Source organism: Giraffa tippelskirchi, chromosome 9 (assembly GCF_054371585.1).
Source record: "Giraffa tippelskirchi isolate mGirTip1 chromosome 9, T2T-mGirTip1v1.2.pri, whole genome shotgun sequence".
Classification (NCBI taxonomy): Eukaryota; Metazoa; Chordata; class Mammalia; order Artiodactyla; family Giraffidae; genus Giraffa; species Giraffa tippelskirchi.
The window spans coordinates 127,351,601-127,374,319 of record NC_137283.1 but is presented as its reverse complement, the minus strand read 5'-3'; the positions used below and the strand labels follow the sequence as shown (position 1 = coordinate 127,374,319).

Here is a 22,719-nt window from a genome sequence, read left to right as displayed (position 1 = left end):
GTCTCCACAGAGCTTATGTTCTACTGTGAGATGCTGACATTGATCGCTCACTCTAAGGAGAGTGAGACCATGCTCTGTTCTCTAGAGTTGAAGGGCTGTGGGAGTAGGAAGGGTTTGAGATCCAGTCCTGACTGGGGGACTGTAGGAAGACGTCATGGAGGAGGTGGCAGTCATGTTTGGGGGCTGATGCTTACCTGAAAGAGGTGGTCTTAACTGGGACTTGAAGAATGCCTTAAGATTGTTCTTAGAATTTCTCTCAGCTATCTGAGGCTGTGAATCACCAGGTGGGAAAGTCTCTGACAAGCCTATATACTGTATTAAAAAGCAGAGACATCACTTTTCTGACAAAAGTCTGTACAGTCCAAGTTATGGTTCTTCCAGCAGTCAGGTATGGATGTGAGAGTTGAATCATAATGAAGTCTGAGCACCAAAGAATTGATGCTTTTTGAACTGTAGTGTTGGAGAAGACTCTTGAGAGACCCTTAGACTGCGAGGAGATCAAACCAGTCAATCCTAAAAGAAATCAACCTTAAATATTCATTGGAAGGACTGATGCTGAAACTTAAGCTCCAATACTTTGGCAACTTGATGTACAGAGCCGACTCACTGGAAAAGACTCTGATGGTGGGAAAGATTGAAGGCGAAAGGAGAAGGGGATGACAGAGGATGAGATGGTTAGATAGCATCACCAACTCAGTGGACATGACTTTGAGCAAACTCTGGGAGATAGTGACAGACAGGGAAGCCTGGCATGTTGCTGTCCATGGGGTTGCAAAGAGTCAGACACTGCTTAGCGGCTGAACACAAACTCTCTGAGGGCAGGGGCCTCTCTGGAACCACAGGGAAGCTGGCGCACAGTGGAGGCTCTGCTCCATGCTCTGGAACATTGTAGTGCGTGAGAACACTTCCCCCGGAGCCAGATTGCTCTTAGTGTCTGTTTGACCTTCAGTAATTTAATTCACTTCTCTGTGCCTCAGTGTCTTCACCTGTAAAATATGAGTAAATAACAGCAACCATGTGTGGCCTCCTCTGGAATTCAGACACCACTGGGCATTTCTGTGGGTCTGTGGGTAGCCTAATAAAGCTCTTCTCACTGACACACTGAGGGAGCCCCTAGGAAAGAACTCCAGTGAGCTAGACTTGAGGAAGAGGGAGCCAGACTGGCAGGTTGGGAATAAGGGGGGTCAGGACAGGACATCTGTTTCATGAAATGGTTTTCTTTGGCCCAGTTCTGTGCCCTGATTCTTGCAGTGTGTGTGTGTGTGTTTGTGTGTGTGTGTGTGTGTGTGTGTGTGTGTGTATGTGTGTGTAAACACTAGGTTTTCAAGCAAATAAATGAAATCTCAAAAGAGCTCTTTTTACCTAAATCTCTCCAGAACCCCAGGGCCCTGGTGGAATTTCTTTCAAAGCCCTTAGACAGATGGTAACTCAGGAGGAGTTAGGGTGGAGGGCAGCTATGGTGGACTGACAGTTCTAGAGGCCACAGGCTAGTACTGTCACCTCTGAGGCCTCACGGCTTCTTCTGGGTGGCAGAGATGTCTAGCAGATCCTCGCCAAGTGGAGGCAGCAGTTCTTGGACGTATTCAAGACTGCCCTAGGGAATGCCTAGAAATTCGCTGGGGTGGGGTAGGGCTGGGGTGGGAGGGAGGGAAGAGCTCCTCGCAAGGAGGAAGGGACTGTAATAGCTGGCAAGGGTGAAAGTCAGCTGAAGGAAGGCTATGACCCAGTATTACCCAATTTGTATCTTTCAGGGTGCTGTGCTCATCAGTTAAGTGTGAATCCCCGCTTGCAATTTAGCAATATCTACTGTAACTGAAGGTCAGAAAAGTTTTTAAAAAGTTCTGCTCCTGCCTAAGAACATAATATAGCTTATTGTAGATGCTTAAAAAAATAGAGAAAGCTGCAAAATTAGATTAAAATCACCCTTAGCTTATCATGCAGCGATAACTACTTTTGATGTAAATGTATTTTGATGTATTTCCATCCAGATTTTATCCTGATGAAAGACATGCATATTGGAAATTTGCTAAATTTGTCATATTTATTTAAATACTTATAAATTTCTATAAAATTTTACCAATTTTTATCTCCCTTTTGCATTTGACATTGTTTTGAATATTTTCCTACATTGACTATTATTGAAAATATTATTTAATATATTATTGTTTAGTTACTAAGTTGTGTCTGAATCTTTGTGACCCCATAGTTGTAGCATGTCAGCCTCCTCTGTCCACAGAATTCTCCAGGTAAGAGTGGGTCGCCATTCCCTTCTCCAGAGAATCTTCCCAACCCAGGGATCAAATCTGAGTCTCCTGTGTTGGCAGGCACATTCTTTACCACTGAGCCATCAGGGAAGCCCATTTCTTTATATAGGTTGCTATAAATTTTAAAAGTCATTTTTATTTTATTAAATCATAACATGCAAATATTCCATAAAATGAAACAGTGCTAAACGGCATAAAGAAAGGGTAATCCCTTCTCTACTCATATTTGCCTGCTTTGTCTCAGTTCAGTTCAGTTGCTCAGTCATGTCCGACTCTTTGCAACCCCACAAACCGCAGCATGCCAGGCCTCCCTGTCCTTCACCAACTCCCAGAGTCCACCCAAACCCATGTCCATTGAGTTGGTGATACCATCCAACCATCTCACCCTCTGTCGTCCCCTTCTCCTCCTGCCCTCAATCTTTCCCAGCATCAGGGTCATTTCAAATGAATTAGCTCTTCGCATGAGGTGGCCAAAGTATTGGAGTTTCAGCTTCAACATCAGTCCTTCCAATGAACACCCAGGACTGATCTCCTTTAGGATGGACTGGTTGGATCTCCTTTCAGTCCAAGGGACTCGCAAGAGTCTTCTCCAACACCACAGTTCAAAAGCATCAATTCTTCAGTGCTCAACTTTCTTTATAATCCAACTCTCACATCCATATATGACCACTGGAAAAACCACAGCCTTGACTAGATGAACATTTGTGACAAAGTAATGTCTCTGCTTTTTAATATGCTGTCTAGGTTGGTCATAACTTTCCCTCCAAGGAGTAAGCTTTGTCTCAAGAGGAACGATTTTGAACACTTAGCAGCTTCTTTTGATATTTACCTCCATGTTGAAAATGGATATTAATTATCTATTATTTCTTCATTTGCCAAGTTTAGCACACATAGTGAGGACTTTTGCTTACTTTTAGTCTCTCTTTCTTGAATCTTAATGATTTAATCTCATTTTTATTTTTAGCTAAATGCACATTTAGTGTTTTCGTGATTAGTATATGAATATTGTTCACTACCACTGTAGATAATGGGCTATAATAATTTTTTTCTTGTTTGTGTTTTGGTTTTTCTTGGAGATACTAATTGTCATTTCATTTGCTTAAATTTCTTTGACACGTGATGTTTTCCTACCTTCAAATAGCTCTGTTAAATGGGTTACTATACAATTTTCCATATGACCAAACTTGTCATATAATTTATCAGTTCCATTTTATCCTGTAAAATTTCTTCCAAAGCCCTCTGACCTCCTGCTGCATTCTGGACTGGCTTTCTAGGCCAGCAGCCTCTAGATTTTTTAAATGGTGGACTGTTATCAATTTACATTACTTTGCCAACAAAGGTCCACCTAGTTAAAGCTATAGTTTTTCCAGTAGTCGTGTATGGATGTGAGAGTTGAACTATAAAGAAAGCTGAGTGTCGAAGAATTGATGCTTTTGAACTGTGGTGTTGGAGAAGACTCTTGAGAGTACCTTGGACAGCAAGGAGATCCAACTAGTCAATCCTAAAGGAAATCAGTCCTGAATATTCATTGGAAGGACTGATGCTGAAGCTGAAACTCCAATAATTTGGCCACCTGATGTGAAGAACTGACTCATTGGAAGAGACCCTGATGCTAGGAAAGATTGAAGGCAGGAGGAGAAGGTGATGACAGAGGATGAGATGGTTGGATGGCATTACTGACTCAATGGACATGAGTTTGAGTAAACTCCGGGAGTTGGTGATGGACAGGGAGGCCTGGTGTGCTGTAGTCCATGGGATCGCAAAGAGTTGGACACGACTGAGTAACTGAAATGAACTGAACTGAACTGTTATCAATTTTCAAAGAAACATATGCCTCCTATATTTGTATATTGTTTTGTTTATAAAATATGTTTTGCTATAATAACATATGCACAATGAAACATAAACAAAATTCAAAATTTTAAAAGACAAACATTAAAATAAGTAAAAAGATGTTAATTCCTTCTTGTGCCCCAATGGTTGTCTTTTGCTCACTGGGGAGAGAGGGAGGTGAGATGTCCACTCTAGGATTCCTCACAATGACTGTCCTAGGGCTTTCCTGTCCCTCAGGCTAGAAATTCCTTTTGGCTATTTCTTGTGTTGGACCTGTTTCTTGAATTCCATGTTTCTTCCTTCTGAGTTCTCTCATTTGGATGAAGCATATCCTCTGGTAACTTCCTAAGGAAAAGTGCAAGAGAGGTTAATTTCCTGAGATTTTGATTGTCTAAAAATGTGTTTATATAAAAAAATAAAAGTATAAGCCACAGACTGGGAGAAAATATTTGTAAAACACTTGTCTGTAAAGGTCCTGTGTCCAAAATATGTGAAGAAATTTGCAAAACTCAATAACAGGGCAGTGAGGAATCCAATTAAAAATGGGCAAAATATCCAGACACCAAAGAAGATATATAGATGTCAAATAAACATGAAGAGCTGCTCAACATCATATGTCATTAGAGAATTGCAAATTAAAACAATAATGAGAAACACTACACGATGCTGATTAGAATGGCCAAAATCCAAAACATGACAAGACCAAATGCTGTCAAGCACATGGAGCAGCAGGAATTCTCCTTCATTGCTGGTGGGAATACAAAATGGTACCGCTACTTTAGAAGACAGTCTGGTGGTTTCTCAGAAAATTAAATATAGTTTAGTATATAATACAGCAATTACTCTTGTTGCTGTTTACCCAAATGAATTGAAGATTTACATCCACACAACAGCCCGCATATGAATATTTACAGAAACTTTATTCATAATGGCCCAGACTTGGAAACAACAAAGATGTCCTTCAATAGGCAAATGGACAAACAAACTGGGGACTGTCTATACCATGAAATACTATTTAGCAATAAGAAAGTCTATCAAGCCATGAAAAGACATGGGGTTAACTTAAATGCACGGCTCAGTGAGGAAAAGTAGTCTGAAAAAGCTACATACTGTATGATTCCAGCTATATAACATTCTGGAAAAGGCAAGAATATGAAGAGAGTAAAAACATTAGTGGTTGACAGGTTCAGATGAGAGAGAAGGAGGGATGAGAGATGGGGCGCATAGGCGATTTTTCGGAACTTGAAACAGCTCTACATGATATTGTAATGGTGAATAGATAACAATATACATTTGTCAAAAATAGAAATGTAAAACACAAAAAGTAAACTTTAAAGTAAACTATAGACTTTAGTTAATAATAATGTATCAACATTCACTCACCAATTATAACAAATGTACCACACCAATATAGGATGCTAATAAGAGGGGAAACTTCATGTTGTTGGGGTGATGGGGAAGAGTGGGAAAAAGGATACATGAGAACTTGGCAATTTCTGTTCATTCTTTTCTATAAATATAAAACCGCTCTAAAAAAGTCTATTAATTTTAAAAAAGTCTTTATTCTTGCATTCGATGAATAATTTGATTTGGATAAAGGATTCAAGATTAAGAAATAATTCTCATTCAGAATCTTTAACCACGATTCTATTGCCTGCTACATTCAGTACTGCTCTTAGAAATCTCATACCGTTTTATGTAATGAGCGGTGGAATAATCTGCTTGCCCCCATGCATTCCATTCCCCAGAACTTTCAAAATCCTCTCTTTCACTGCTTTGAAATTTCATAATGATCCAGATCTTTCTTTAATTAGCTTCATCGGCATTTAAAAAATTTTTTAATTAAGTATAGTCAATTTAAAATGTTGTGCTAATTTCTGCCGTACAGCAAAGTAATTTTGTTATATATATGTGTATATGTATATATATTCTTTTCCATTAAGGCTTATTATTGGATATTGGATATAATTCCCTGTGCTATATAGTAGGACTTTGTTGTTTATCCATTTTATATATAATAGTTTGCATCTGCTAGTCCCAAACTCCTGTCTATCCCCTCTCATCTGCCTTTGGGAACCACAAATCTGTTCTCTATGAGTCTCTTTCTCTTTCGTAGATAGGTTCATTTGTGTCATGTTTTAGTTTCCACATATAAATGATATCATTTGGTATTTTTCTTTCTCTTTCTGACTTACTTCACTCAGTAAATAATCTCTAAGTCCATTCATGTAGCTTCCAATAGCATTATTTTATTCTTTCATTGGCTTTTTAATCTGGAGACTTGTGTCCAATAGAACTTTTCTTATATTATTTTTTTTTGATAATTTCCTGCTATATTTTCCCTCTTCTCTCCATTAATCTTGACCTCTGGATTGACCTCAAGTTTTCTTATCTTTTCTTTTCTAATACCAATCTCTTTTTATTTTTTGTCGTTTTTGTTATTGAACTTCATGTTCTGTCCTAGACCTTACTGTCCAATCTTCCAATTGGATTTGTCATTTTTGCTATCATTTTCCCTTCTCTGAAGCCGTTATTTGTAGTATCTTTGAAATTTTCTTCTTTCTTCATTGCCTTTTTGTGTCTCCTACTATGCCATTGGTCTCTTGTGTTGGAGAATTTCCTCAACTGCCTGATAATCCTTGCCTGTCTGTATTTGGTTAAGAACAGGGCAGTAAAAAGCTAATTGGAGCTCTTTGCACCTGTGTGGGACTGATCAACTGGTGAATGGTGCTGCAGACAATTGGTGGGCATAGAGATTTTTAATTGAATTCTCAGCATGTTAGTATGTGTTGTATCTTCAGGTTCATTTACTACAGCAAAAGATACTACCATCTCCTCCCTTGGGGTATAATACTGGCTGCTTGAGCTCAAGGGTTGACAGTGGGCAAGGCTGGAGTTTCAGTATCCATAATCCAGATTTTCACTTGGTCCCTCTTTTTTCACCTTTAGTACTGTATCTCTGGACTTCCTGGTGGCCCAGCAGAATCCATCTGCTAGTGCAGGAGACGTGGATTTGATTGCTGGGTTGAGAAGATCCCCTGGAAAAGGAAATAGCAACCCACTCCAGTATTCTTGTCTGGTAAATCCCATGGACAGAGAAGCCTGGTGGCTATAGTCCATGGGGCTGCAAAGAGTTAGACACAGCTTAGCAACTAAACACCAATAACAACAGCAGCAACAACTGCATCTCTACTGTCCTCTATGGTGGTGATTCTTTCTTGTCTGGAGACTTTCCAGTTTAAGTTCTCCAGATACTGTTCAGCACGACGTGTGAGCAAGAGGCTTACATTTTCTCATGGTTGACTAGTGGGATCCTCTTCCGATCCACTCCTGAGTTATTTTGATGCTCTGTTAGTCTTTGGTGACATTTTTGCTGTTATGACAAGATGCTCCAACATCAACTTCTATGTTCCTTGTCTTGACCTGGAATTAAACATTCTCTCCAAGCATTCTTGGTTCCTTTTAGTCGAAAATGGTATTTAGAGGCAAAACCTCAGTGCTGAGATATTCGTTGCTAGTAAAATAATCATTGTGGTGGGCCTTTTCAATGGGCAGATCTAGAAACTATTAATTTTCAAGGTAAAATTAAGAACTCATTGTGATATTTCAACTTAAAATCAGGACAAGGCTTTTATTTAATGTATCTGGTTTTACATCTATACTTTCTTTCCTTTACACTGAGAGTCCTGGCTCCCAATGTCACCAAAACGATTGAATCAGAATATCATATAATTGCACATTTGTTTTTTACCCACAGAATACACAGAACAGTGACAGAATACCAATACTAACATTTCTACCAACAAATGATTACTGAAAATAGTTTAAGATTTTTTTTTGATAGTTCTTTTTGTCTTTAGAGTCTTTGCCACTAGATATGAGCTGTCATATTATTGTACTTTAAAATCACCTGAATTGGTTCTTTTCTTTATACCAGCCAGATATATATTTGGGTTCATTTCTTTTTAGCTTCAAAAAGAGCTCTTTTGAAACTTAATTTTATTTTATAATTTGTAAGATATTTATATGATTTCAAAGTCAAATCTATGAAACAAAACTATTCAAAGGACTTTAGCCTTTACTACCGTACTTTTAACTCCATCCCCTTCTCTCTTTTTTATAGGTAACCATTTGTTTTTATTTTAGCATATACATGGCTATATTTTTAAATACATATATTTTAAAAGCACGTGTATATTTAATATATGCATATATGTATGAATATACATGTCTTTGTGTATATACAGACACACACACACACACACACACACACACACACACACACATAAGCAGCACATATATTCACACAGTTGGCCTTGCATATCCATGGGGTCTGCATCTGCAGACTCAACCAACTATAGAGTGAAAATATGCAAAGAGAAAAGAAAATTTCAGAAAGTTCCCCAAAGCAGGACTTGAATTTATACAACAACCCAGTCCCTTGCCATCCTATGCTTGAAAAGTAAGACAGTTTTCTTCTCCGTTGACCTCCTTACCTCCAACCTCTTCTGTGTTCCATAACTAGATAGATAATGTTAAAATATTTATTTGACTTTGTTATTTTCCCATGAAAAAAATCTTTGGTAGTTTCTTGATGTATAAAAGATAAAATCCATATTTCTTAACCTGTGCAATGACCCCTCCCTCCCACTCCAGTCTTATCACTACCCTTCTGATTCATCTGTGCAAACTTTTGGTTTCAGTTACACCATCCTGCAAACTCAGTTTTCATGTTTCCACCTCCATGTCTTCATGTAAGCAATTTTCTGTCCCTACAGTGTCCTTCTTTTCTTCTTTGTGCATGTTGGTTACATAGATTTTCAAGACTGTTTTGGTCATCTTGCAGAAGCAGAACAAGATGGATCTTCATCCAGTGTTTGGTTTCCACCCACAATATGGTTTGAATGTCAAGACTGATGATGTCATGCCTGTACCAAGAGGGTATGTAAAGATCTAGTTCTCACATACTGGAACTTTCTATGGAGAGCAAGACTGATTCTGATTTTATTGTGATTAGGGAGTGGGGTTAGGATGAGGGATCCCACATAGGCCAGGGCTCGTGTGGTTTGTATTTATTTCCAGCACCAAAAGAAGCAGCATCCGAGTTTCTTATCAGCTTGCCAAGATGTGGGGCAGAAGGGATCTGGGAGTGATGGTGCTTGTAAGCTCCCAGCTGTCACACAACAAAAATGGAGTCAGACTCTATTACAAAGACCCCCATCCAAATCCTGAGCTCCTCAATTCACAGAATCCCCAGCATTCAGCTTTGCTGCCTCATATGTCATTCACTTTTTCTGATCTTTGACTGATGGAAATGAATTATTTTAGAATCATATTCACCTAGAGGTGAATCCAAGTTGTATAGATCCTGAAGCTTATATAGCTTGGGATGTGGCCCTCTTAATGAAAAACAGTACAAACTAGGTATGAGGGCTTGAAAGAGGTTGTACTTGACAAGGGCCCTTAAACTTCATCAGCTGCATGGTCAGTCTGCCTCTGTGTTGCTCTTGTGCCTTAAAAATAAACATTAAAAATACATGTTGCACATTTCATTTTTTTATTGGTCACAGTTCTGAGTTTTTGTATTTGTATGGATTCTTGTGACCACTGTGACAATCAGGATACAGAGCAAGGCCAACACCACAAAGAATGCCTTGTGTTGTCCTTCCTTATTCAGACCCTCTGTCAACTCCTCGTATATTTTGATTTTTTTCATGATGACACCTTGTATCTGTAGGAGTTTTTTGTTGTTGATGGTAATGGTAAGAAAAATTACATTCTCTATTCTAGTAGGAATAGATGCCTGGTGATGAACAGAGGCATTTAGCATATGTTCTGATAAGGATTACATAAGACGCCTTCCATACGACTTAAGTCAGAATTCATGAATTGAAAAAGTGACCGTGTTTTGGTTTGAGAACTTCATTGATGAACTTTGTGAAATTCAACTAGTTTTAGATCCCTCCCTTTGGTTGACATTTGACTCAATTGACACAGCATAATGCCTTGAACATGTAGATGTTTAATAAATATTTGGTGATTTAAATTAGTGGACTAACTGGCTGAACCCAGGAGTTAAAAAGGCTAAACTCTAAGCAGTATTCTTTTAAAAGTGTACACCTTTCCTTATTTATTCCTTATGTATGTGTGTACATAAATAAATTTACAAGTCTACAGACAGATATATTTCTCTTCTTTTAGAGTTCAAGAAACAAGATTAGGACTCATAGTACTGCAAATAAGATTGTTTGGGGAGGGCTGACTGCTCATATCTAGAGAAAGCTAGTTCTTCTCAAATGAAGCAAGTTGTGAAGAGAGAAGAAAAACTCTTTTGCTGAGATATCAACGGAAATACGTAACTCCTCTGTAGCCTAAATGCCCCAGTGTCCCAAACACTGGAGAAGGAAGTGGCAGCCCACTCCAGTATTCTTGCCTAGAGAATCCAGGCGGAGGAGCCTGGTGGGCTGCTGTCCATAGGGTCGCACAGAGTCAGACATGACTGAAGTGACTTAGCAGCAGCAGCAGCAGCAGTCCCAAACACTTCTGCCTAGTACATATCAGATTGATCAGATCAATTTTCCCCGATCTCATCTGCAACTGATGAATACCTAATTTACTGTTTCGGAAGAACCACTACTCCTGGATCCTAAATTTCCACTTAGCTTGAGATTGAATGTGGCTTTCAAACTGGGAAGGAGGAAACAGAAGGCTTTTCTCCCTGCCTTAATGCCTGATGATGAATTGTTTTCAAATATCACCATGTACCTGACCTTCAGCAGGAAATCATTGTGCCTTGGTTTGCTCACTGCAGAGCAAAGAAGGGTCACACAACTGGATCTCCCAGATAAAAGCCCAATTAACCTCAAAATGGTTGCTCACAGAGTCAAGAGAAGCAGCAGAAGGCACTAGCTTTAGCTCCCAAGTGCATCTCCTTTCCCTGTGATTAATTATATTTAATATTAACCAAAGAGTGTTAATTCAGCCCAAGAGGAGGGTCAAGAGTTTCATTCCCTTCTGTCTCCCCACCACTCTCTGACTGCCTCCTCATCAGAGTCTTGTCAACAGCCAGGTGGTTTGCTTGTTCAGCGGGACTACAAACAGAAGCACTGGTGAGAATTTCTAGAAAGAGCAGTGCTAGCAGCAGCTGGAGGCCAGCCAATGTAGAGTTCTCTGGAGAACCCCAGACATTTTTATCCTCATCTATAGGCCTGGGGTTTGAAACAGTGTGATCATTCCCAGAAGGAGAGCCCAGGTTGACAAAAGGCGGTCTTGCGTAATACCACCATATTACATTTTTAAAAACTGGCTTGCAGTTGCTTTATTCACATTTCTATGAAAGATTTATCTGCATAGACCAGACTCGGCTGTAGATTATTTCCTATTGTGTCTAAAATGATAAGACTAGTTATTTCTTGTGTTCAACCCTTGTGGGGAATTAGGTGGCCATCCCTTTGCCTCTTTGGTTTCATTCTGCTTAATTCCCAGGCATTTACTATCATCCAAATTGTGTTTGATTAGCATAAGCTAGATTTCCCACAAGAATTTTCCTAATACATTTCATCTTCAATCCAGTCCCTCTTGGACGCAGTAAGCCCCTTTTGTTCATCTAGTATGTCATTCAAATTGATTCCAAAGAGAGATGTGTATGCTCCTTGGCACTTGGCGATGACAAGAGTGGAGGTTGCAGGATGTGGTTCAGAAACCAATGCAGTAACAGTAAACAGAATGGCAGAGGATTGAAGAGAGCCCCCTCCCCTGGCCACCACCCCTGACTGCTGTCCTCAACATCCATGTGGTCAGCCTTCTGTTTGGGGGCAAAAATGATATCAACAGAGTTGTGATTATTTTGTTTTTTAAAGAACAAAGTCTCTGTAAAATTCGATCAAGTAAAAGACTTTGTTGCAGCATTAAAGAATCTCTTGGCTATCCAAGGACAGGAAGTGAGGAGTGAAGACAATTCTCTTTCAAGAGCTGATGGCCTTTTCCTCTCACCGTGTCTCTGTGTGTTTTGTGATTTTTGCCTGAGAGCGGCAGACTTTTCTGCAACTGTGGGAATTCTTTGAGACTGAGGTTAAAGTTGGGACTGTCAACCCAGGCCCCCTCTGTTTGAAGCTTTTCAGACCCCACCACTAGCAGGAATCCGGACTGCAAGCCATGTGAGGACTGGCTTAGGGCTGGCTTAGGGTATCCACTCAGCACCAAGACCCAGAGAAATGAGATCCTTGTTTCCACTTTCTGTAGAGTAGGGTTTATTTCTCATTCATCTGTATGTGCACTGAAGGTGTAGTCCTCTGGGTTTCCAACATTATGGGAGGGGTCTTCAATCATATTGCCCATCTTGATTGGGTCTCTGGTTCACTGCAGAAGTTCAGAAGCTCCATGGTTTGGCAGAAATTTTCAGGGTGAAAGTCAGCTTTGGTATTCATTGCTGACCAGGGTCCCTGCTCTGGTTCCTTTCTGCAGAAAACTTTATTTTTTGCCAGCTCATTAAAAAAAATTTTTTTTTTTTTTAAATTAGCTGCTATTTCAGTTGTCTCAATCCATGAGTTTTGGGGAAGATCAGGAATTAATCTCACAGTGTCTCTATTTCTCTATGAATTTCTCTCTGTATTCCTTTCTCTGTTAGGCTGACTTATTTTTAGTCTTCCAGAATTCCAGCTTATTGTGGTTTGTATAACTAAGGCCTCTTTAGTTCTGGTACTACTTCTGTTTCTGCCCTCACTGCTCTTTGCCCCCATCATTCCAATTCCTAAATGAAATTGACAAGGGAATCTAAATATCGAGCAGAGCCATTCAGATTCATAGGTCATTGGTCACTGCTGCTGTTGGGTTAGAGTCCACCTTTTCTGTCAGGTGTGGTTAGTGTGTGTGTGTGTGTTTGTTGCCAGGAGTGGGGGAGCATGGGCCATGTCCTATAAAACATGGTCACATGGTTTCCGCTGGAAGAAGGTATGGGAAGGAACCATAAAACATTTTTTAGTACAAAACCTATAAGAACAATCCTCCCTCCTTCCCTGCCTTAAAAACAATAACAGGAAAGAACTAGATGGATTCAAGGCAGAAATGGTTTCTATAAAATCCATTCTTAAAGTGAGATGAATGGTTCTTGCAAGGTGATAACATGACAGTCATAGTAGAATCCTGCCTTCAGACTAGTATCATGACCTTTAAATCCAACTCCCTGTTTATGCCATTTTGAAAGACCATGAAATTATTGCAGAGACACATGAGGGCCAAAACAGATTCACCAAAAGCAGTTTAGAAACTACTTTAGCAACTTTTATTAAGTACTCTTTTTAAAAGTATTAACAAATGCCCAAAGGCTCATTTGAGATGCATATTTGCATCTCTGCACTAGTGCTATAATGAAATAAGGTACAGCATCCATTCCACCTCTCCTTCCAGCTACAGTCACTTGATAGCTAAACTTGTTGAAAGAGTTGTCTATAGGCACTGCCTCTGCTTTTCTACTGCCCAGCTTCACCTCAAGTCACTAAAATGTGCACCACAATCCTTAGCACAGCAGCAATTTCATGGGAACTGGGACCCATTTGTTTTGTTCACTATTGTATCTCCAGCAGAAGCAACAGTGCCTAACACAATAGGCAATGGATATTTGTGAAAGAAACGATAACTGTAATGGAATATTAACTACCCATTTAAATGAAAATATTTATGAAGTTTTCAATAATATTAGGAAATACTTAAATAGGAAAAAGAGTAGAAAATATTTCATATGATCTCAGCTATTACCATGCATGGAAAAAAGACCAGAAGGAAACACACTGAAATGTTAACAGTGGTTCTCTGGAGCCGGATTATAAATGGTAATTACTTTCTTTTTTGTCTGTTTTTTTTTTTTTTTCCCATTCTGCCAGTCTTTAATAATGGCAGTTGATGTCATTAAACCAAAATGAAATCCAAGCAATAACATAAAGGATGTGGCTTAGTTTTTCAATGCACCTTACTTTGAGGCTTAAATAGCAAATACTGTTGTACTTATTGAAGATGATGTACTGGATAAGATCACATCTGATAAGTGGAGATTAATTGTTCAGAGGATAATGGATTTATTGGTACCTGTCATTATAATTGTTTGTCTCATCTTCTAACCAGACAACAAACACTTTACTACAAGACAGTGGTCACAACAACAAACATTTATCTATTAAATGGTAAATGTGTATGGCACATCCATTATTTATTTAAGCATCACACTAATCCTCTAAGGCAGGGGTCCCAAACCTCTGGGATCTAATGCCAGATGATCTGAGGTGGAGCTGATGTAATAATAATAGAAATAAAGTGTATAATAAATGTGATACACTTGAATCATCCTGAAACCATCTCCTAAGCCCAGGTCCATGGAAAAAATTGTCTTCCATGAAACCAGTCCCTGGTGCCCAAAAGGTCAGGGACTGCTGCTCTGAAGGAAGTGTGATTAGTCCCAATTTTCATATGAGAAAACTGAGGCATAGAGTGTGTATGGAACTGGCCCAGGATCACACTCTTAGTAAAGGTCCAGATCGAGTTCTTAACCAGAGCTCTAGGGATCATGGCTTTTATCAGTACCCTTCCAAGTGGTTTATCCTACATGCTGAGGCATGATGCTAAATACAACCTACAAACTCCACCCAGAAACCCACCCATTGCAGGAATTTTCAGGCTGCTGCACACATTGCTGTATGTGTGCTATTTTCCCACCATGCTTGGCTGAAGTCAAGCTGGGTACTGGGCTAAAGTGAGAAGCACTTGGTGCAAATGACTTGAAGAGTTGTCATTGCTGAGGAATGTATAAAACCAAAAATATACTTTCAAAGGGCTTCCCTGATGGCTCAGCAGGTAAAGAATCCACCTGCGATGAAGGAGACACAGGAGACTGGAGTTCAATCCCTGGGTTGGGAAGATCCCCCGGAGGAAGAAAATGGCAATCTGCTCCGGCATTCTTGCCTGAAAACTCTCATGGACAGAGAAGCCTGGCAGACTACAGTCTGTGGGGTCGCAAAGAGTCAGACATGACTGAGCGACTGACACACGCATACTTTAAAAATCTGCACTGCATACAGATAAATAGAAGCCGTGTGGGCTGAACTGGACCAGGACATCACACGTGGGCTGCTGGGGGGGTCCAGATGGGTAACAGGATGAGTAGCAGAGCAGCAGCAGCCATGACCCTTTGCCTCACAGTCTCTGGGCCTGCCATTCAGAATAGAACTTTCCTCTTTTTTTTTTTTTTCCAATTGGGAAAGTTATATGCACATGGTCAGAGAAGGCAATGGCACCCCACTCCAGTACTCTTGCCTGGAAAATCCCATGGACGGAGGAGCCTGGTAGGCTGCAGTCCATGGGGTCGCTAGGAGTCGGACACGACTAAGTGACTTCACTTTCACTTTTCACTTTTATGCATTGGAGAAGGAAATGGCAACCCACTCCAGTATTCTTGCCTGGAGAATCCCAGGGACAGTGGAGCTTGATGGGCTTCCATCTATGGGGTCGCACAGAGTCGGACACGACTGAAGCGACTTAGCAGCAGCAGCAGCAGCATATGCACATGGTAAAAAAAAAAGGTACAAAATAAAATACAGTGAAACATCATCCCCCACTCAGAACCCTCATATCTTCTTTCCAGAAGCAACCACTGTTACCCATTTCTTAGGTGTTCCTGCAGAAGAATTTTATGCATAAAAGTATACTCAGTATTTATGTATATGCTGTTTGAAATGCACACTCAAGTTATCGTTTCATCCATCTCCCATTTCTCCTCTTATTACACATTGAAAGAGCTACCATATATAGTTGTGCACAAGGCACTTGGTCCAGTGAAGAGTGGAGGCTGAGATTCAATAAACTGTGTTCTCTGGCAGGAGGCTAGAGCAGCCTGGAAGAGGAACACTTTCCTTAATTTGCACACAGGTACCATCTTGGGCTTTAGAGTCTGTCTAGATCAGCACACATTCATCTACTCTTTTTCATCACTGCAAAGAATTTTGCTGTAGCAGATGAACAGTTCTTTCATTTCCAAATGGTGGACATTTGGGTTCTTTCTAATCTTTTGCTTTTAGGAAAAATACTGTAATGAAGTTCCTTGTCTAAATGTTTTGGTTCACTTGCGTGAGCACACCTGAGGGATCAATTTGGGTATGTCATTTTTGAGATCTCAAAACACTTGGTTTCGAAGAAACAAAATACATTGATTTGAAAAGACCTGAACTCCAGAGGTATTTGGTCTTTAATTTTTGTAAACAAGAGTTCAGATTCCCCTCCATCCTCAGCCTTGATAATAGACTTCCAGCTGCCAAGGGAAGTGTTTGCTTTCTTCTCTTGGGTCCTAATCATCCACTGCAGGTGCCTTTTCTCTCTTGACCCTGCCCTCACCACCCCCAGAATTGTCTCTGTCAGCAGGGTTCTGTACTCCACCAATGCTCTCTCTTCTTGGGGAAGTTCATCTTCCCTGAGGTTCAGAAGAATCAAAAATTTTCACTAGATTTCCATGGGAGGGTGTGCTTCATTCTCATACTTCAGAAGGCCTTGGTTTTCTTGCTATTAAATATCAATAAATCTTCTGACTTGTCAAAGTACAGACAGTGTAAAAGGTTGAAGTAAAAGGATTTACATGACAGGATTTTTATTCTCAGAGGCAGTGTGGTAGGGTAAACAGAAAAGGGCTTTTAAAAATCATAGAATGGTGACTAGAATCCTAGATCTGCCATGCTTGATAATGGATGAGTATAAGCCCATTTATGTGTCACTGGCAACCAGTAACTGGCATTAATATTGCTGACGATGATAGTGATGTTACTCTATGTGAATGAATAGATAAGTCCTGAGGTCTGTGTTGAGTGTTCCATAGATGTTAACTGATGTTTACTCCATATAGTAAGCATCATAACTTCATTTTAAAGACAAGGCCAGTTTAGGATTAACATATACATTCTATGATCCCTAGGTTGGGAAGATCTGAAGTAGTCTGGCCTGGAGAATTCCATGGACCATGTAGTCCAGGGGGTCGCAAAGAGTCGGACATGACTGAGTGACTTTCACTTCACATACATGCTACTATATATAAAATAGATAACCAGCAAGGAGCTACTGTATAGCCCGGGGAAGTATACTCAGTATCTTGTAGTAACCTGTGAGGGAGAAGACTGAAAAAACTAGATATACATGTATGTATAGCTGAATCATTTTGCTGTATAACTGAAACTAACACAACATTGTAAATCAACTAGATTTCAATTAAAAAAAAGAGAGACAAGGCCAGAGAGATGAAATAACTTGTTCAAGAATTCAAAGTTATTAAAAGGCTGGTATAGAAGCCACACTCTTTCTCATGTGAGCTGATATGCCTTTCTAGATATGTACCATGAAATATATTTTTTTAGGGAAGTAAGCAATGTTTTAATGATGTTCTGAACTGAGAGTATATAGGTTCATTCTTTCCGCTTTCCAAAGACGATTTCTTTTCAACCTATTTGCGTACAGCATTCAGATTTTAAGAGTGGCTTTGCTGAGCAACAATACCAAAGATGCCTTGTTAGGAGGACAGGTTTACTAACAGGGTTTGGGATTTGAAGAATTAATAAAGACGTCCTCATGAAACAACCTTTGATCTGCAATTCTATAAAAATATACTGTCAGGAGAAGTGCTTTGCTGATCTTCTCTGTAGCCTTGAATATGTTACTGTTATGCCTGCTTCTCGATATGTACTACAGTCCTAAAGAAACTTTCCTATTTTCTTTATCCTCTGTATTCATCTTTCCACCTATGAAACATATCAGGTCCTTAATTCCTTTCTCCATTGCTAAGCTGGAATCTAGACAGCTTATTTCTCTTATCTCTTTCTAATTCCACGGTGGTAGATTTTCTTGTTTCTTATCTTTTTTTTTGAGAAATACGACTTGTAGGATACATTTTGGGGTGGGGGGAAGGAAGATAAGGCAGCCTTGGGGGAAAGACGGACGTGAAGCTTTGCCTTTTGGAAAGCGACCTGTGTGGGCAGCTGCAATCCTGACCATGGTCTTCCCACTGAACTTGACCCATGATTATCGTCCTTATTGGGAACTGAGGGAATTTTGAGGGAATCACTTGTACAATGTTGCTGTTCAGAGTGAACATGTTCACATTTACTTTTTCTGAACAATATCTTCCTTCTTTTTAGATAATCTAGCCATGTTGTTTGGGCTTCCCTGGTAGCCCAGCAGGTAAATAATCCGCCTGCAATGCAGGAGACCCAGGTTCAGTTCTTGGATTGGAAAGATCTACTGGAGAAGGGATAGGCTACCCACTCCACTATTCTTGGGCTTCCCTGTAGCTCAGATGGTACCGCATCTGCCTGCAATGTGGGAGATGTGTGTTTGATCCCTGGGTTGGGAAGATCCCCTGCAGGAGGGCATGGAAACACACTTCAGTGTTCTTGTCTGGAGAATCCTCATGGACAGAGGAGCCTGTCGGGCTACAGTTCATGGGGTCACAGAGTCCAACATGACTGAAGCGAGTTAGCACAGCACAGCCATGTTGTTACGGCTACAGGATGACCCTTCAAAACTTTTGTCCTTTCTATTATGAAAGTTTAATTTTGAATGCAATTTGGAGCATCCATCCAAAAAGCATTTACAAGGTGCCTATTGGGTGAGGTAGGTGTTAGTAGATACAGTGATGGTTCCAGTCTAATTTGGATAAGGCTGTTAAATAAAATACAGGATGCTGAGGTAAATTTGAATTTCAAATATTCAACAAATAATTTTTAAAATATATATTTGGTTGCACTGGGTCTTAGTTGCAGCATGTGAACGTCCCCTGACCAGGGATTGAACCCGGGCCCCTTGCATTAGGAGTGCAGAATCTTAGCCACTGGACCACTGAGGAAGTCCCATACAATGCATAGTTTTTCAAGTATGTTCCATACAAAATTTGGGACATATTTAATACTAAAAATTACCTACTATTTATCTGAAATTTAAATTTAACTGACAATCTGTATTTTAATACATTAAGTCTGACAACTTTAATTGTGGGAAACTAACATATAAATAATTGCATGATTGTGGGATAAATAAATGCTGTGATTGCAATGCGTTAAAACATTCCAGTTGTTACTTCTGTGATGTTTGCAGAGAAGAAACTCTGGCAGAGAACAGAGGAGCAGCCTGGCGAAAAGATGTGTCTGTAGTCTGATGGGTTGGAGAGCTGGGGTTGTAACGGTCTGTTCTAGTGGGATGGGGAAAATCAAGCAGAGTTTTGTGAAGACATTCTGTAGTCTCATATACAGATTATTTAAACCCTCCCCATTCGAGTTGCCACCCCCAAAGACAGCCTTCAAGAAAACCACTGGTACTGACATTTTGGGTGCCTCCTGGGTCAGGTATTTAATTGGCAGATTAGTTTCCATGGCCTCTATGTCTGGCTATATAAAAAAAAAACCCAAACCGACGAACTAATATTTATGTGTTTAATAACCACAGTGCTAAAAATACTGTATTTTTGATGATTTAGGAAGGATGGGGGGAATGGCAAAGGACAAAGTGTATGAAGTAATCAGATTCCTGCTCTTGATCAGTCTGTGGTGCCCTTGTGTGTGTGGGGGGCGGGGGAGGAGGGTGGAGGTGGAGGAAGTGGGGATGGAAGTCGTGCTTGGGGCTGGGAGAACCAAGCCCCAAATACTAAAGAGCCAAGTTATTTTAAGCAATGTTAAAAGAACCAGCCAAAGATCTGGAGTTTATTTTCGTAGGTTTTGACCTTGGCACTTCAGTGTTAAGGGCCTCGAGTAGGTTTCATCCAGCAAAATTGCCTGGAGGAGATAAATTTGAATTTGGCCTTAAAGATTTGGAATTTGAGTGAATGTAGGAGGGAAAAAGGCACTGCCCATTAGGAGAATCAGACACAACTGCATATTTTAGCTTGTGTGTGTGTATGTGCATGGGTGAGAGAGGAGGAGCAATGGGCCCAGCTGGTATGAAGGTGACAGGGTGAGGAAATACAAGATGATTCCCAGATTTGAGAGTGGCAAGGTTATTTGTTAACTGATCAGATTTCAGACTCAAGGGCAAAACTAAAAGAATTCATCTTACCAAACAGAAAAACTGATAACGAGATTTCTGGGCCAGGTTGGTAAAAGTAGGGCAAAGTAGTGGTTTGAGATTGGATAATATCTTAGATAACTCAAGAGTTGTCCCACTTTTGATTGAATTACTCAAGAATTCAGAAAATTGCTTCACAGAAGTTATGTTCTTGCAATCATATTCTGCCAGAGGCTTCCAGCAGGTGGTATATTAGGAAAAATATTTACATAGAAGAAGATAAAGAGTCATTTTATTTTCCTCTTAATCCATGTTATACCTTAATTGCCTTATGGAAAAATCCTTTCTGCCTGGCTCTCTTTCTTGCATGGAAAACAGATCATGCATGCTGGAAAATTGAACTGCAGTCTTCTGCCAGAGCAGGAAAATGCATTATTGTTGGGCTGGTTGTTTTATTAGAGATTTTTGCAGAGGCTGAATATCTTTATCTAAAATTCACAGAAAAGCCTCAGGCCAAGATCCTAAAAAATGAGAATTATTTACCAAGAATTTCTCTAGTTTACTCTTTTTGCTCCTTTTTCTTTCTTTTCTTATCTTGCTAGTTATTTTAGTTTGGGTCTGTACAATAGCAATAATTTCTACCCATCACCACTTTTAACCACCCTTAATTCAACATAGCTGGCTCTGTGGCTTAGCTGGATAAAGTGCCTGTCTCATAAATGGAAGATCCTGGGTTGGAATCCCAGTGGGGCCTGCTGGTTGGATGGCATCACTGACTCAATGGACATGTGTTTGCACAAACTCCGGGAGATGGTGAAGGACAGGGAAGCCTGATGTGCTGCAGGCACGACTGAGAGACTGAACAACACAAACAAATTCAATACAGAGAGAGAGCCTGTTTTTTTTCTCCCCTCTTTCTGGAAATCAGGAATGATAGAAGATTTTTACCTGGATACACCCCTCCCCACCCCACCCTCGCCCTTGCTGCTGAATTAAGAAGGAACCATGATCCTGAGTTTCCCAGGAGAAGGTAATTTGGAGAAATAGGAGTCTTAAGTGGAATGTTTCAATGGAGGTGTTTTCTGTGTGTGTTGATTTCCCTTCTTGTGAGTTACCTCTTTATTGCAGAATCACAGACCTTGAAAGGGTCTCCAGAGGATGTGTTGAAATGGCTTGTTGCCTGAGGCAGGCACAGACCACCAGAAGGGTGTGAACAAACCCTTTCAGAAAGGGTTCCATAAGCCTTTATTGTTCATAAATTTTAAAAAGTTCTGTTAGAGATGATCTGCTAACTTTTACTGTCAACATTTATAGCCAGTTACTAAATCACCCTTAAAAGCACATCACAGATCCATTTCTAGGGATGTGTGCTATCCAACATAGTGGTTGTTTTTAATCATAGTCTACATTTTAATGTACACTTAAAGTACATAAAATCACATATCATGTTTCCTAAGATTTGCATCTTTATTCAAGTTAAAATTACACACATTCATTTTTCTGTTGCTTTCTTTGTTAGCATTTAATACAAAGCACGTATTTACACAGACAGAGTGCATGTAAAGTAATTGCTGTCTGGTAATTTAAGCGTATAAGCACGTCACCTGACAAACACGAGTAATTAAGGAGAAATGATTTGGGGAAACTTATAGTACCCAGAAGATTTCTTTAAATCTTTTTTAAAATAAGGAAATAGTTTCCAGTGTCCTGTCTGATGATTGGAAAAAAAGAGTGCTGAAGTTGCTTTTTAACCTTCCTGGCCTCTTCTGCTCTTGTGAGGTTCCTGAGCCTCTCTGTTCAAGTATCCAGTGCCCCAGGGAGCTCTGTATTCCAGTTTTCAAGTGAATTCCTGGTGAGGGTCCTGCCAGCAATCATTTACATCATAGGATAAATAAGGTGAAATTCAAAGAACTGCTTTAAGGAGCTGTTGTTATTTCAAGTCTTTATGTTTGTGGAATGTGTTTAGGCAATTCTGGTGTCTCTGAGTGAGGGAGAGAAGTGCTCGAGGGGCTGGGGACCTCTGAAATTCCATCCCACAACCGGTCCCACTTTCCCCTTTCTATTCCTCTACTCTAAACCATGAAGGGAAAACTATTTGTTGAGTCCTATTTACCAGTCGGGCTTCCCTTATAGCTCAGTTGGGAAAGAATCTGCCTGCAATGCAGGAGACCCCGGTTTGATTCCTGAGTTGGGAAGATCCCCTGGAGAAGGAGATGGCAACCCACTCCAGTATTCTCGCCTGGAGAATCTCTTGGACAGAGGAGCCTGGTGGGATACAGTCCATGGGGTCGCAAGAGTCGGACATGACTTAGCGCCTAAACCACCACCACCATTTACCAGCTCTAAGACTCTCAAAGCCATTTCTTGTTCCGTTGTAATAGTCCAGGTGTATGTATACTGTTTACTAGATGGTAGGCACATAATTCAGCTGACTCATAGTTTTCATCCTAAGTGATACGGATGAAGAAATTGAGGCATGAAAATGTTGCGGGCATGCTAAATCACTTGAGTTGTGTCCCATTCTCTGTGACACCCCTCCCCCCCATGGACTGTAGCCTGCCAGGCTCCTCTGTCCAAGGGATTCTTCAGGCAAGAATACTGGAGT

At 40.2% G+C, this 22,719-nt stretch overlaps 1 long non-coding RNA gene across 1 annotated transcript in view; it reads left to right on the top strand.

Annotated features, from left to right (window-relative positions):
* LOC145520998 (uncharacterized) overlaps window positions 1–21,090 on the top strand; it is a 28,055-nt gene extending 6,965 nt beyond the window's left edge. Inside the window, exons 4-6 of the long non-coding RNA XR_014064975.1 lie at window positions 1,752–1,818; window positions 8,944–9,038; window positions 17,044–21,090. This is a non-coding gene — a long non-coding RNA (uncharacterized LOC145520998). The remainder of the gene's footprint in view (window positions 1–1,751; window positions 1,819–8,943; window positions 9,039–17,043) is intronic.
* The last annotated feature ends 1,629 nt before the right edge of the window (window positions 21,091–22,719 follow it).